The sequence below is a fragment of the Callorhinus ursinus genome, unplaced genomic scaffold, assembly GCF_003265705.2.
Source record: "Callorhinus ursinus isolate GAN/ISIS: 27379988/994484 unplaced genomic scaffold, GSC_fseal_2.0 scaffold58, whole genome shotgun sequence".
NCBI classification, from domain to species: domain Eukaryota; kingdom Metazoa; phylum Chordata; class Mammalia; order Carnivora; family Otariidae; genus Callorhinus; species Callorhinus ursinus.
This window is the reverse complement of record NW_027397120.1, coordinates 7,323-12,437: the sequence shown is the minus strand read 5'-3', so window position 1 is coordinate 12,437 and position 5,115 is coordinate 7,323. Positions and strand designations below refer to the sequence as shown.

The following is a 5,115-nucleotide window of genomic DNA, read 5'->3' as shown; positions in this document are numbered from 1 at the left end:
CTAAGCAAGCCCCGTCTTCTTCCAGGGGTCCTCTTTCCCCTTCCCTGTCCACGGGCTGGACCTGATTCCCGATCTGGGGGAGTTCGAGGGTGACCCCTCCTAGGAATACCAGTGGTTTACTGAGGACCTTGTCAGCAAGAGGCCCAGTAGCCTTCAAGCCTCCACCCTATAGGGGGTGGAGACAGCTCTGTGGAGGCCAGTGACAGCCCACTCAAAGCCAAGTGGGGCAGGTGGCCGGCCCTGCTGATTCTACCCAGTCTGTAGGGCATAGAGATGAGGGCTGTGCCCCAAGGTGCTCAACTCACGGCAGGTGTGGACAGAACCTGCAGGGGGTCAGCCAGGGGAGGGCACCTGCAGGGTTTGCCCGAGAGCTCAGCACAGGGGGAGTGTTCCTGGCTCCAGTATGCTGACTGTGGGGCTGCCTGGGTTTCCAGCCTCCTAAGCCTCAGGCTCCCCTGTGTAAGATGGGGTGCTGATGGCCCCCATCTCTGGGAGCAGGAGGTAGGGAGGCCCCACCGGCAGACTTACTCAGGACAGGCCAGGAGGCTGGCTGATGCTTAAAGCAGCCCAGGGCCTGCCCCCATGACGAAGGTGCACATGTGCTTGGCCCTGAGCTCTGGGGTCCTGCCACCAGCCTCTGGCAGTGACCCTCCTCCAGCCCTGTCCCCTGTCCCTGTGGATACACGGTCTTCCTGGAGCTGTTCCTGCAGACGGCAGGGTAGCACTTCACCGTGGGACACAGGGTCACCTACTACGTCTTCACCAATCAGTTGCCCGCCGGGCCCCATGTGCCCCTCCGGGAAGGCCGGAGGGTGGTGGTGCTCGAGGTTCCCGGCACCCCGCGCCGGGAGGACGCGTCCATGCAGAGCACGTGATGATCCGCCGCTTCTGTAAGCAGCTTTTCCCGTCATCGCGCGCTGAAATAAAGTTCTCAGACACCAATCTGAGCGGCCATGCAGGGCTGCCTCTGCAAGTAGGGCAGCAGCAGCTGGGTTCTGCACATCGCTTTTACGTCATTTTTTATCAGAAAAGCAAAGGCAGACGCCTCAAAGCGCGGGAAAGGAGGACAAAGGATTGGCAAGTATCCTGAAGCTGTGAAGCAGGCCTGCACACTCCTCTACGCGCAGGCACGCAGGGAGGCCGTCATGGGATTGGGGAAGAGTGGGATGTTTGTGCTAGCAAACGCCAGGTGCAGGAAGGGGGGCACGGAGGCTTACATTCTTTCCTGGCTCCTAACCTTTGCCCTGCCCCTGGGGATCATGGGATCCTGCTCCTACCGGGCCATTGTGGTCAGTAGCCTGAGAACAGGAACGCTGCTGACGTTTCAGCTGCTTCCACAATCACTCCTTAGGGCTGACAATATATTTTCTAAGATTAACTCCACAGTTCCTCTGTGAGGTGGACTACCTGGTGTGCACAGAGGTGGACATGAAGTTCCGCGACCACGTGAGTATGGAGACCCTCTTCGGCACCCTGCACCCCGGTTTCTACCAGGCGGCCCACAAGGACTTCAGCTACGAGCATTGGCCACAGCCCCAGGTGCACATTTCCCAGGGGCAAGGGCTACTTTGACTACAAGGGGGCCTTTTCTGGGGGGTCGGTGGTAGAGGTTCACCAACTGACCTTGGCCTGTCACCAGACAATGGGGGTCAACCTGGCCAATGGGATCGAGGCTGTGTGGCATGACGAGAGCCACCTGAACAGGTACCTGCTGGGCCATAAGCCCATTAAGGTGTTGTCCCCAGAGGACCTGTAGGACCCACAGCTGCTGGTCTGCCCCCAGAGGACCTGTGGGACCCACAGCTGCTGGGCTGCCCTCCATCATGAAGAAGCTGAGATTCATGGCTGTGCCCAAGAATCCCCAGGATGGCAGCAGTGGTTAGTACTTGAGGAGTCGTTTTGGTGCCCACCGGGTCTTTCACTCGAGTTAACTGATGAGTCAGAAGGAAGGACGTCATCAGTTAGGAAGTATAGACGAAGGTCAGAGTGGAGGTGGGCAAAGGCCTCTTTCAGAGAGCAGGGAAGCTCTGAGCTGCTTCTATACACCTTGCCCTGCTCATTTCTTCTGGCTGCCTGGCCCTGAGTTCTGTCCTTTCAATGAATTGGTCATCTAGTAAGTAACATGTTTCTCTGAGTTCCATGAGCCACTGGAGCAGATTATTCAAACCTGAAGAGGTTGTGGGGACCTCCAATCTGTAGCCCATAGCTCGGAAACAGGGGTGACTTCTCTGCCCAGCCACTGGCTGACCACTAAGTTAACAGCACAGGGATTCAGTAGCCATACACACAGCAAAGAATACAGACTTGACAAAGTTAGTTCAGAAAAGTCCTAAACCAACAGTAGCAACTACAACGAGCAGCAATCATGAAGCCTGGCGTGGGGAAGGTCTGATGTTCGGGATGCTTCCATTATAATAATCATAATCACACCCTGGACTTGTCACTGGGGCCAAGTCCCCTGGCTGGGGGCCAAGTAGCTCCTATATGTTCCATGTGCCTCTCTCCCTGGCTCCTCCAGCCATGCACTGTCCTGTGCTGCTTCCCAGTAGAGGTCCATTTTCACCAAAGCCAGGAAGATGGGATGGGTTTTTCTGACTCCACACCCCCTGCCCCACAGTGTTGCAAGAGAGGAAAAAGTTTTCCTCAACCCTTTTAAGGTCCCTGGCTGAGTCTGGAAATTGACAAAGACAGATGGACAGGAGAAAAGCAATCAAAATGTATTGATTGTTTTGGTGGGAACCTCGCAAGACCATGACGACCAGCAGAGGTGACTGGAGCAGACAGCTCTTCTACCTTTTAGACAAAGAAGCAGTAAGTGTGTGAAGAATTGACAGACACAGGGGTTTGGACTAGGGCTCGTAAACGGTAAAGAAGTTAACTAGGAAGATAAGGGTTCGTTTAACCAGGTGTGTTCGTATAGACCCCGTGGTCCTAAATTCCTTGACTCTGGTGATAAGCACGTCATCCCTGTGGTCCGGGGAGAGAAAGTTCCACATGGGAGTATTCTGACCTGCTTAAGGGAAGAAGGGCTGATGGCTGGGGGTCAGAGAGACCTTCTTGCTTCTGCTCTATGCAAAAGTTCTTTTAGCTTCTATATTTAATTTGCCAACGTGCCATATTTAGGTTAGTGTGTCCTGACCCTCACTGGCCTGGTGCTGTACTCTGTCTCCTAGTATCCAGGATATTGGGTGTGCTGCTGTGGAGACCTCCCAGCCCTGGGGTAGCCCCTTGTCCAGGGAGGCACCTGCCTCAATGGGAGGGTTGCTAAGGGTGGCCGCCCCTCCTCAGGGAGATTGGGTGGGAGAGTGCAGATCTTACTTTGAGAAACTGACTTACATTTCCTAAAAAGGTCTACCTGACAGTGGGATCATACAGGAGTTCTATTTTTAGTATTTTGGGGAAAATCCATCCTTTTCCCAGCATGGCTGTGCCAACCAAAGTCAATTCCGGATGATTTTTACCTATAAACCAGAGATTTTTTAAGAACTCCAGCAGAGAACATGAGGAGAACATTTTCATGACCTTAGACAGGCAGAGATTTCCCAGGATGCAAAGTATACTGACCGTAGGAACAAACCGGTGACTTAGAAACTATGAAATGAAGAACTTGTTCTCCTTCTTCCATTTCTGGCTAGTGTGCTGGTCTGTGGCTCGATCCCACCTCAGGCAGCTGGAAGGTTGACCTCCCAGGTCAGCTACCACTGAGATGGCTACTGTTTCTAGAAATTCTTTGGGTGTGGCCAGGTTTCCCCACCTGTGCACTGATCAAGTCGGCGACCTCTAACAGTGGAGCCATGGGTCCTCCAGGCATGGTCCCCCCCAATCCCCCAGTAAAGCCATCCCACTGAGGGTTTAGGGGGACGGGAGCTGCCCCTAGGCAAAACTGGAGATTCTCACTGTCCCTACCTGGCCTTCAGATGCTGCCTCTGGTGTCTTCTTGGAACCCTGACCTGTCAGTTTTCGGACAGCTGGTCCAGTCGTACCCTCACTTTCTGGGAGGGGGATTTGGTGGAATCTGCAGTGTGTCCTGCAGCCCCACCAGGATCGCTTTTTGAAGGCACATCGTCTGGGCCATCTGAGGACCCAAGACGGTGGGTCTGTGGCCTGGAGGGATTCTGAGCAGTGCTGGTGGGATGGGAGGGCTGCAAGGCCCAGAGGCAGGTTTCCAAAAGCTGTCTGGGGTCCCAGGCATCCTACCGTTTTTGAATCAAAGCCCTGAGATCTTTAAAATGCCAGCCACGGTACAGCATGGGCCACAAAAACAAATGTCCCTGTGCACCCACCCCACCTAAATTATTGGCCATTTCTTGTCACTTGAGCTGAGTATAAAGGATTGGGAGTTGGGGCTTGAGGGGGGATCCTGGGCCAGACTTTGTATTTGGGGGACAAAGGCCATCAGACAATCTTGTGCTGAGCCTGAGGATGGGGTCTGTGTGGAGACCCCAGCTGCAGGCACTGCTGTCCACTGATGCCCCCTCAGGCTGTCCAAGTGCCCCTGCTGCTGGGGGAGCACCTGCCCCGTCCTCTCTGCAGAGGGCTCACTCCTGCACCAGGTGCGCCTCCTCCTGCGAGTCACTGTCAGCCTGCAGTCTGGGAGGGTGGCTACCCAGAGTTCCTCCAGCTGCTGGGGGAACACCTGCCCCCTCCTCTTTGCCTGAGAGCTCTGTCCTGTACCAGGTGCCTTCTCTCCTGCCAGTCCCTGCCAGCCTACAGCCTGGGAGGGTGTATACCCTGACAACCTCCAGCCCTGGGGACAGAGCCAGTGCGATGTGGTCTCCCAGCAGGTCTGAGCACCAGGCCCGTACATTGCTCACTCTCCTCCTGTGGGATCACTGTACCACATCCTCCCTCAGGCTCCCTGGGCCCAAGTCCTCCTCTGCTCAGGGACCACTCCCTGCCCAGGCTCCACATGGTGAGACTGGGAGCAGGTCATCTGGACCTTCTGGACTCTCGCTTCCATGCCCGTGACATGGGCACAGTGCAGCCTCACAGACTGCTCAGAGGAGACCCAGCGCAGGAAGACGCAGGCCGCTGCAAGGGAGATGCCAAGTGACCCCAGAGGGAGCGCACGGGACTTGCACAGGCCCACGAAGGTGCTCTCCCCGGAGGACCTGT

The 5,115-nt window shown here is 55.7% G+C and overlaps 1 pseudogene; it reads left to right on the top strand.

Moving 5' to 3' along the window:
• Positions 1–475: 475 nt before the first annotated feature.
• On the top strand, positions 476–2,562 carry LOC141371150 (histo-blood group ABO system transferase 2-like; annotated as a pseudogene).
• The last annotated feature ends 2,553 nt before the right edge of the window (positions 2,563–5,115 follow it).